Below are 10,622 nucleotides of genomic sequence, written 5' to 3' on the forward strand. Positions count from 1 at the left end.
AACATTTATTTCCATCAAGAGCTGCATTCATTTTTGGCCGAGATCTTGTATTGAGACTTTTGTATGTTGTGTGTGTGTTTTGTGGTTTTGTGCATAGAGTTTTGAGAAATGTATGTAAGCATTTTGAAAAAAAAAAAGCTGTAACTGATGGACTGGAGTGCTGTGGATTACTTGTGGATTATTGTGATGTTTTTATCAGCTGTTTGGACTCTCATTCTGACGGCACCCATTCACTGCAGAGCATCCATTGCTGAGACAGTGATACAATGCTACATTTCTACAAATCTGATGAAGAAACAAACTCATCTACATCTCGGATGGCCTGAGGGTGAGTAAATGTTCAGCACATTTTCATTTTTGGTGAACTATTCCTTTGAGGAAATAATGCTATTTTAACTTTCTGAAAGTCATAAATCAAAGTCAGATTTCTCTGGTTTGACAGAACGAGAGAAGAAGCTTCACTGTGACCTGAACTCTTCCTCCCATTTTCCTGTCCACAGCATTGTTTAAATGTTAAAACCACAAAACTTTCACTTTTGGCCTCTGACGAAACCAAACGCTCTCTCTCTCTCTCTCTCTCTCTGTGTGTGTGTGTGTTTCTACAAGCGCTTACTCACTCTTATTGTTCTATAGCCCGACTAAGAAACACGGTCCTGTCTTACTGTTCGAGTAAAGACTTTGAGTCATCCCTCAGATGCGTGTGTTCATGTTTCTCTGTGCATGTCAACCAGATCTCATGAAAGTGCGTATAAATAGCACGCCAAATAAAAATTAAAACTCGTGGTATTGATACTGAAATGGACTTTGGCGTGTATATGCTACGCGATGGGTAGGTTTAGGGTTGTGGGGTAGATGCCTATCATATGCACGCGAAAACTGCGTATTATATGCACGCCAAACACGTGCGTAGCATATACACGCCAAAGTCCATTTTTGCGTATCAATACCACGAGTTTTTATTTTTATTTGGCGTACTATTTATACGCATTTGCATGAGACAGCCTCGTCAATGCTATGATATTGAGGAGAATGTAGTGTAAATGCATGTTGACTGGACTTTATTGACATTTGAGACGGCATGTGCCTCCCCCACCCACACGCTGATAACCCGGTTACTAGCTGCCTAGCCGTCTGACTGATGAGCTGTCTCTCAAATGCACATTCACATTTACTGAAAATGATTCATCATTCACCAATTAGTGCCTTTACTTTTCTGTAACAGCAGCTTCTTATCAACAACAAGAGACCACAACATATCCTTTTGCATACTGACTGTGTGACTCTCTCTGTGCACCCCTACGAATAGAATAGAATAGAATGTAAAAATGTATTTTGTCAGGTAACCGAAATCTGTTTCATGCGGTAACATCTAAATGAACTGCTTTTATCACAAATATTATTGAACATGACTGAATTAACCGGATTAGATCAAGTGATTGTAAATGTCAAATCTAGTGATAATTCTTAATAAAAATCCATTATTTACATTTATGCATTTGACTCTTTTCATCCAAAGTGACTTATATTAATACACTTTATCTGTTATTCCCCAGTTGTTAAAAATCTGGGTCATTATGATCCACATATAAAAATCCCATATTTAGCTCTCCATGATCAGGTCATTTTATTTAATTTTTTTTAAGCAACATGGGATTGGATCACTTTGATCCAGATACAGTCTTTTCCAGATTATAAAATCTGGATTAACAGGATCACATATAACACTGTATAGGCTACTAGGTGTATAAAGAACAAGACTCAAAACAGCACAATAATAATAATTTTAAAAAAAAATCTGTTTTGATTTTTAATTTCTTTTCAGCAGTCTGGCTCGTCATGTGACCCACAACATATAAATTAAAACAATAAATGACGCAACTATTAGAAACTCATTCGACTGGTGCATCTCTGATGATTGTGTCATTGTAATTAATATACAGTGATAAATGAGAGTTGAAATTACATATATTATTTTTGTTTGATACTGATAGATGTTTGGGGCATTGTTTTATGGGGACAAAATCACATTTTTACTTAACTGTACTGAAAGACTTTCTCAACTTTATTTAGTTCACCACGGTTAAACAAATCTGTGAAAAAAAGGGAAAAATGTAAATGTGTAAATATACAAGAATTATAAAATATACAAATTTTTTTTTTAAATGACATTTTATTACATTCTGTCACTGAAATTTGCTCCTGAAATCTCATTTGGTTATATTTGATCATTTTGCAACAATCTTTACATATGCACTAGCGGTGTCTTATTAATCTGATGAAAATACAGTAATAAAAACCAGTAAAATTGTCAAATATTATTACAATTTAAAATCACTGTTTTCTATGTGAATCTATGTTAAACTGTAATGTATTTCTGTGATCAAAGCTGTATTTCCAGCATCATTACGCCAGTCTTCAGAGTCACATGATCTTCAGAAATCATTCTAATATGCTGATTTGCTGCTCGAGAAACATTTCTGATTATTATCAATGTTGAAAACAGTTGTGCTGCACAGCATTGCAGTGGAAACTCTGACACATTTTCAGGATTCACACATGACTAGAAAGTTCAAAAGAACAATTTATTTGACACATACATCTTTACGAATGTCTTTACTGTCACTTTTGATCAATTTAATGAATCTTTGTGGAATAAAATATGAATGCTCTATTTACAGTTGAGGTCAAAAGTTTACACCCCCCTTTCAGAATCTGCAAAATGTTAATTATTTTACCAAAATAAGAGGGATCATACAAAACGCATGTTATTGTTTATTTAGTACTGACCTGAATAAGATATGTCACATAAAAGATGTTTACATATAGTCCACAAGAGAAAATAATAGCTGAATTTTTAAAAATGACCCGTTCAAAAGTTTACATCCCCTTGATTCTTAATACAGTGTTGTTGCCTGAATGATCCACAGCTGTGTTTTTGTGTTTAGTGATAGTTGTTCATGAGTCCCTTGTTTGTCCTGAACAGTTAAACTTCCTGCTGTTCTTCAGAAAAACCCCCAGCTCCCACTAATTCTTTGGTTTTCCAGCATTTTTGTGTATTTGAACCCTTTCCAACAATGACTGTATGATTTTGAGATCCATCTTTTCACACCGAGGAGGACATTTTCACACATTTGTCTTATTTTGCCTAAATATCACATATTGTTTTTCATTTAGCGCTGCCCTTCAGAATCTACAGAATATAGTTACATGTTTCCCAGAAGACAAAATAAGTTAAACTTTCCCTGATCTTCAAATTCAAAAAGTTTTCACCCCCGGCTACAACGCAGTGTTAAGAATCAAGTGTATGTAAACTTTGGAACTTTATAAACTCAGCTATTATTTTCTCTTGTGGACTATATGTAAACCTCTTTTATGTGACATATCTTATTCAGGTCAGTACTAAATAAACAATAACATGCATTTTGTATGATCCCTCTTATTTTGGTCAGATATTTAACATTTTGCAGATTCTGTAAACTTTTGACCTCAACGGTATGATCTACGACTGTATTTTTAATCTGTCGTGGAGTTATGACATGTAACTTCATGTGTTACACAGGTGTAATAACACTGATGAATTACAGTGCGCTTACAGTTCAGTCATTCCAGCAGAAGAGTCTTGTGGCTTCATCTGCTTTCCAAAACAGGCTGCATCATTCTGTAACCGACTTGCAATTTCTGATAAGTCTATTTATAGGTATGAATGAAGCTTCATTCAGGTTATTCCCCGCATGGCCCAGAGTCAACCTACAGCCGCAGGCAGGCTGGCACTTCAGAGAGCAACCATAGGCCAGAGAGAAGACCGCAGAGCTTCCCTTCATTCAGAGACGCGTCGCCAGCTCAAAGGGACAAACAAGCGATTGATAAACAGGGATGGGCCTCTTTGAAAAGGTAGGCGAAGAGCGTGAGCGGGAAGAGGCGCGCTGGTGCTTTCCCCCAACAGGAAGCCGAGGTGACGAGTAAAATCTTTCCGTGAGCTTTCTCTCGCTCAAACTCACTGTGTCAGCGCGAGCGTGTTTTGGGTAGAGCTGGAGGGAAAGTGCCGTCTGTCTCTGCCAATGTAAACAAACGATGCTATCGTCATCTTCAAAGAAATGAAACCTGCCAGAACGCGTGGGTTTGCGCCGGGATATTGATTTCCACTCCATTATTAGGACTTCTTAGTCATTTTCCAGTTTTTCAACAGCATGTGTTAATGCAGATTATATAACAGGATGCAAACATGACATGCATTTGTAGAGCATCACCGAAGGAAAACGAGCGAAGCTTTAGAAGAAATATCCACTGAATCATTTTATATGAAATATGATGAGAATACATTGATCCGTGAAGATTTACAAGTAAACTACTCTTCATATTGTGTCCGTTCTACATTGGGTATATTTTAGCACTTAAAAAAAATGCATACATTTTCCAAAGTCTTTTTATTATCCATCTGATGTTGTGCGTGGCAGCATTTTTAAATGTATTTATTTCAATGAAATGAATGCACTATATTTTAGTTTGCTAAAGTTAGTTAGTTTTATTTAATATTTGTATTCTCAGGGGTTTTATGGCACTAAATTGTATTTATGCAGTAGTCACAATCCATTTAATATCTGTTAACTACTTCTTGAGCGTGGGCCTCAAAAATATATTTCCAACTTAAACTGTCGTCAAACTTACGTTTTGTCTCTTTTTCAAGACGCTTGGCAGATCATTGCTGAAATAAAAAGTGAAAAAGTTTAAAAAGTGAATCTAAAAAAAAAATTATTAATTTTATTATTATTATGAAAAATGCACAAAAATAATATTTTAATATTTTATATGAAATATATATTTTCCAGAACATGTTTTACTCTAAAACGGCAAATAATTCAAAGCCATAAATCTAAACAAGTTGTGTTCCGAATTTGAGGTTGATATCACAAAAAATTAGCTTTCAGATTTTGTTTGGCCGCAGTACCAAACGTTTCCACTAGTCATTTATTTTACCCTAAACAGTACAAGTTTGACTATTTGTTCTGGACCATTTAACCTTTTCGAACCATGCACATGATTGATTGATTTTTTGTGTTCACACAAAAAGTTTCGTACCATTTTTAAGTAAAAAAACAAAAACAAACGTAAGATTTTTTGACTGAACAAAACACCAGAGGGTTAAAACTGATCTGACGTATATTATCCAATCTCACGGTAATAGGGTAATGATTAATACAGTCTCTTTATGTCAAAATTCAGATGTACTAGTGTGTTCTTATAGTGTTCAACAACGCTGTAAAAAAGAAACATTTAGAAAACTCAACAATGAAAATGTTCAGATTCATACATTTCAAACCAGCACCACTGTTATAGCTCTAGACAGAAATGTGGCTTTTTGGTAAGTGACTCATTCGGGACAGAACCCAGGGATAAAATCACTCTAAAGGTCATGACCTACTGATGAATGTATTGAATCATCATTATCGAAACAGAGAATGTTTTCTCTCAAATGAAGCTGCTCAGTTTATTGTCATAATGTGACATAACTGCCACACACAGGATGCTTCTGATCACTGACAAGAAACTGTGTAAATTCATTTTAATCTCCATTTGAAATAACTATTTCCATGTGTAATAGAAATTCAGTGATAGTATCTGCGTGTAAAATCTCATGAGATGAAATATGTAAAACACATAGGTTTGGATGTGTATTGAATCTTTAGTATTGAGTGTGATATGTCACGTATTGAGTTTGTTGCAATATTTATAGATTTCTGATTCGGTGATAATGCAATTAACTGATGCAACTTTCAAAAAATATATTTTAATATGCAATATACATGAAAAAAATAGGTGTAGGATTTACTTTGAAATCATTTGCACTCAGACATTGGTAGTAAAATTCACAAATAAAGTTGTATGTGAAACGATTAGTAACATTTATGTGAAATTGTGTACAGTAAAATTAATGTTTAAACCATTATTTTAGCCAATAAAATTTTTTAAATATGTTTTTATGTATTTATAACATTTACAAAATATGAGACAACTTGCCCCGACCTTATATTACCCTTGTCCTTAAAACATGAGTTAAAATAAAAAATTAAGGTTCAACGTATAATTTAATGAAAATAAATTTTTTTAGCTTGATACCCAACAGATATTACAAAACTATATCAATATTTATGTTTTAGTTTTCACAGCAAAAAACCTGTGTGTGAAATCAGCATACAATACCACTATTAGAGAAAACAGGCATTTATGGAATTCGACTTTTGACTCAAAACTTACTTTCTATAGCATTTCTACAGACTATTGAGGTCAACACTTCTCTGAGCAGAAAAGTTCATGTTTTGTAAGCAAGCTTTTCCCTGCTCATCCAGAATAAACGCTTGCATTTGTGTCTACGAGCTGCTGTGTGTAACATCACAATTACTCTTCAAACACACACAACTTCTGCTTTTGTTTGAAACACAGAAAGAGTAAATCACTTCAGTCGACGGGGGTTGTGCAGTTCTTTTAAATCGTGCACATGTACAGTAAACTGTTGTGTCACAAAGGCAATAATACACCCTCACATGCTGAGCTAAAATTATACGAGTATAGTGCACACTGTGTGTCTGTGTGTGTGTGTGTGTCTGTGTGTGTGTGTATGTGTGTGCTGTCAATGAACCTCCAGCCATTCTCACACTTCACATCACAGAAAAACATCCAGCTGTATCTTTGTGTAAAAATATGCTAAACAGAGACTCACTTCCCTCAAACCCTCAAGCCCTAGACCGCAGTGTTAAAGGAATAGTTCACCCAGAAAATAAATTGTGCTGAAAATGTGCTCATCCAAGATTAGGATGAGTTTGTTTCTTCATCAGGTTTGGAGAAATGTAGCACTGCATCACTTGCTCTGCAGTGAATGGAGTGATGCATTGCTACATTTCTCCAAACCTGATGAAGAAACAAACTCTTCCTAATCTTGGATGGCCCGAGAGTGAGCACATTTTCAGCACATTTTCATTTTTGAGTGAACTATTCCTTAAAAGAGACTTGGTGGTATTTTTTATTTATTTTTATTTTTTAGAACATTAACCTAGAGACATCTTTGCAGATGCCAAGAACTTCACAAAATAAACAACCAGTTTCTTCAGACAGTGTAAAAATCCACTTGTGTTATTTGACTTGTTCAACATCCACTTCAGTGCATGGCTTGATTTTGCTTCTACACTGTGGAGCTGGAAAAGCGAACAATTTTAAAAATAGACTTTTACGGAAACGTTGAAGAGAAGCAGGGCCGCAGGTCGAGCTCAGCTCTGATGACCTGCAAGTGGAGGCGTTCGGACTGATTTCCATCGAGTTTTGTTTCCCATAGAACAGGGGCCGCAAACTGTCCTGCTTCTTATTTTTGGAGGTAAAAATAGCAGGAGGCAGAAGTGTGGACAGGAACCTCCTGAAAGGAGTGTCACTTTCGCTGCGATCACGTCTCACCTGCTAAGCAGAAGTGCTACCTGCGGAGAACCAAGACCGTCTGAAAACTGATTTTACTTTCAGCTGATCACACAGTAATTACCAAGATCAACCATAAACACCTAACTTACAAAACGCAGGTATCCTGTGCCAGAAACGTTCTCAAATAAGGTCATAAATACTATCAATATTGGATTTGTTTTCATAAAATGCCTCTGATTTTAACTTCAAATCCACATTTTCTTTTTATAAACAAGTATTGACAGCTATCCTATCCTGACAGCAAATTCAGTTCAGTCTAAAAACATGCTTTACTTGCATTGTAAAAGTATGCTACAAATCAAGAGCTTTGACAAAACATTATATATATATATATACTGTATATGAAGAGTTCCAATGCAAAAGCCTGTAAAAGCCACCTTGGTCAAAAATGAGATAAATGCTAGTATATGTTCATCAAATACTTTCATTTCAAATGTGCAAAATCCCTGCATCAACCCATTCAGTACTCACATAGAAACCTATACATAGTAGCCAGAAAGAAATGCTCATTTTAAAGAAAAACGTCAGACGTACTTAGAGGCTTTTGCATCTGAATTCAGTATTCATAACATTCATATATATATATATGAATGTTATGAATACTGAATCTGACCCACTCAATAATAAATAAATTAATAAATGCAGAAAAAACAAAAAAACAACAAAAAAAATAGAAATAAAAACCTTCCAAAAAGACAAAAAAAATAATATTCAAGAAATATACTTGCTTATGCACTTAGACCTATGAAAGATGATTTTTCCAAAATTCACCTCTTAATGTAGCTTCAGAATAAAAACAAGCAGATATTGATTTCAGACTAAAGTGATTTCTATTTTATTTCGACATCCAGCCGGAAGGTTGAGGATGAGTGCGAATATGTGTTTTCTGCTGCCCTCTTCTGGTCATTGTCCAAACCGCATGCTTTCCAGTAATGACCACTCGAGAAATGCTCAGAAATGTTAAGCTAATGTGATCATTTGTTTTGCCTCTTTAGCAATATTTTGACACAAAATACAGACTAAGCATTATATTACAATTGTATTAAATGAGTAATGTTGCACTTGAGCGTCATTAATAATTTGTTTAGTGTTTTAAAGTACACTGTATTACACAATAATGTTAGTTACTGTGACAGTATTTATAATACACAAGAGTCAGTTACCGACACAACATCATGTTTTAAAATGTTTTAACAACATATCACTAATGTGACATCTGGCAGTACAATGTGTTTGATTTTTCACTTTATCTGCTACTCCAGTCACTGAAAACTGATTTTCAGATGTACAGAATTAATTTATTTCAATGCTAAACCACTAAAATAAATAAATGACAAAATTGCGAATTAAACAGACCCTTTTTATAGGCTATTACATGTCTTTAACTGCTATGGAGTAATATTTAAATTTTATATTTGATGCAGTGCATGTATTGTGTACATGCATGATTTTATGTTGCACTTATATTTAAAAAAAATAACTGCATGCAATTATATCTGTAATTATACCTTTAACTACACTATACCACCAAACCTGTCTCTAAACTTACTCAGAAGTGATAAGAAAAAGGGTTTAGGGTAACACTTTATTTTAAGGTTACGCATGTTACATGCACTTATTATGCATAATTACATGCAAGTAACCCTAAGCCAAACCCTTACCATATAGTAAGTATATGTAGTTAATTAATATTACTCAGTATTTAATGTAATTACGCTCTAACAATGACGCCTTAAAATAAAGTGCATCCGTGTTATGCAACATGAACACAGTAAGTGCATTGTACCTAACAATTATTTTTTCCTATATAAGTATAATCTTAAATATTTAACAGAACCGTTCATTCCTTAAAAAAATAAACACATTATTCCATAAAAATATTCCATAAAATAAACACACTATTTCATTGCAGAGTGAGCTTTTCAAACCAAAATAAAGATTTATGAAATTGATATATATTTGATTACAAATTTGCTTATTTATTGGTAACACTTTAACTTGATAGTCCACTTTAGACATTCTACTAACAGTGAGTAACTTTGCAACTACATGTCAAATTAGAGTATTAGTAGATTGTCTGCTTAATATCTTCTAACACTTTATTTTAACGGGTCCGAACATATGAGAAACTATGCAAGTATATGTCAGCTTATTCTACTAACCCTAAACCTAACCTAACAGTCTGAGAGTTAGTAGACATGTAGTAGCAAATTAATGAGAATTAATTGACATGTAGTTGCAAAGTTACTTACTGTTAGTAGAATGTCTAAAGTGGACTGTCAAAATAAAGTGTGACCTATTTAGGCTATTTCATAAATTTGAATGTTTTGATCATTTCACTAAAAAAAAAAGACATTCATTGCAGCCTGATGTAGCTATTAATATCTGATTAAATAATATTTTTAAACAGAATAAAAGCAGCTTATTTCGGATTTTCAGGAGGAATCTTTTAAGATAGTCTACAGTAACAGATGTAAATCAGCGCGCGCTAATAAAGCCCAGCGCGCAGCAGTCTGTGTTTGTGGCTGGGTCAGTGTGAGGAAGAGAGGCTAGCACTGGCCGGTCTGGGTGGTTTGTGTGTGATTTTCAGATGACAGCTCTATGGGTGGTCCCAGCGGTGCGAAAGCCCCCGGCAAATTAAGGAACAGTGTACACTCTCTTCCCTTTTAAAAGCCGACAGCTGCCCGTGCGTCTCAGATGTTTAACTTTTAGGTTAAGTAAATCAAACACCGAGATCAAGGCGAATGAATACATCATCTATAAAAGTGGTCAGACTCTCAACGAGGGAAAAGCTGTTTGCCGAAGAGCGTGAACGAGATCAGATCAGTTCAGTGCAATGAAGTCAGCATCACATTAAGGAAAGAAACGCTCAGGCTTTCCGACTGAAGAGAGATAATGCTCGGAGAAAGCCGATGGTTTGTGGGTCAGGGGTCTATTTTGGGACGGAGGTGGCAGAGCTCTGTCTCTCAGCGAGACTGGCAGCGGTCCAGGACATTTTCAATTTCAGGAACTGGAGGTACAACAATAAACAAGGCCCCTTCATTCTAGGATCCCTGATGGGAGACAAAAAAAGGAAGGCAGAACATAGACAGAACAAGCAGAACATACAGCCTCCCGCCGTCTCTTTCTCTTCCTCTGCCGCTTTTCTGCTTCCCTCGCTC

The sequence above is a fragment of the Sinocyclocheilus rhinocerous genome, unplaced genomic scaffold (assembly GCF_001515625.1).
Source record: "Sinocyclocheilus rhinocerous isolate Xijiao unplaced genomic scaffold, SAMN03320098_v1.1 scaffold1850, whole genome shotgun sequence".
Taxonomy (NCBI): domain Eukaryota; kingdom Metazoa; phylum Chordata; class Actinopteri; order Cypriniformes; family Cyprinidae; genus Sinocyclocheilus; species Sinocyclocheilus rhinocerous.